The sequence below is a fragment of the Aplysia californica genome, unplaced genomic scaffold, assembly GCF_000002075.1.
Source record: "Aplysia californica isolate F4 #8 unplaced genomic scaffold, AplCal3.0 scaffold00290, whole genome shotgun sequence".
Taxonomy (NCBI): Eukaryota; Metazoa; Mollusca; class Gastropoda; order Aplysiida; family Aplysiidae; genus Aplysia; species Aplysia californica.
The window spans coordinates 155,388-156,435 of NW_004797560.1; positions in this window are offsets into that span (position 1 = coordinate 155,388).

Genomic DNA, 1,048 nt, shown 5'->3' on the forward strand with positions numbered 1-1,048 from the left:
CTCTCTCTCTCTCTCTCTCTCTCTCTCTCTCTCTCTCTCCCCGGCCATTCTTCGTTACCCCAGTACTCATTGTCTAAAAATTCCCACCTCAGGAATCGAACTCACCTCTTCTGCTTACGACAGCGAAGAGCCTAACCACTACACCACACAGACGCCTGTCATACCATAGGCCACTATCCCAGCTCCCAAATTTGCACATTTATTTGTCTCGCTTTTAAGGAAAAGCGGGCTAACCCAGATTTCAGGGGTTTCCAGAAATCTTGACCTACACCATAAGTGGGCATTGCCCTACCTGTATGAGAAATTTGGTTTCATTGGTGTGTATATGTGTTTGGTTATAGACAAAACTCTTCTTGTCTTTTAAAGAAACTGAACAAGGGGCAAAAACTTTACCGTCGATTTTCTCAAAACAGCATTTTTCGGGATAGCCCCCTTGTGCTAAAAAGCGAGCACATTTTTGTCTCGCCCTCTAACCCACAGTCTAACGTCTTTGCACCCAAACCGCTCAGTGTCACTGAGATCATCCATTAGAGAAAAGGCTTGATGTTTATAATTATTTACAGCCAAAGCCGGGGCGTTAAATGCAGTAGGGAGATTTAACTGTACCGAGCGGTAGTGCTGGGCAAAATGCAGATAACCTATCCGGATAATTTTTTCAATGAAACATATCCGAATTCAGACTCTTTAAAACTCTCTTTCCTAACCTGTTTTCCGAAGTGAGAGCACTCATTTGTTGAAGTGGTTCTAACCCATTTACCGAAGCGGTTCGTAACATATTTAATTGCCGAAGAGGGGCATTAACATATTACCCGCGGGTGGTTGGCGGGTGCTCTGGTGAGGGTTGCCTCCTCTTCTCTATCAAACATCTTTCGTCCTGATCTCTCTTCTTTAAAGAGTAACACCTCTAATCTTCGCGCTCATATGGCTTTATTGTGTTGCAAGTGCCGTAAAACTCTTACTAAAAAACTAGCACATTATCCGGATTTTGCTAAAGCGACTCAAAGCCCAGCTCTACCTAGCTGTTGTGGGACATCTTTTGTGGGGACGG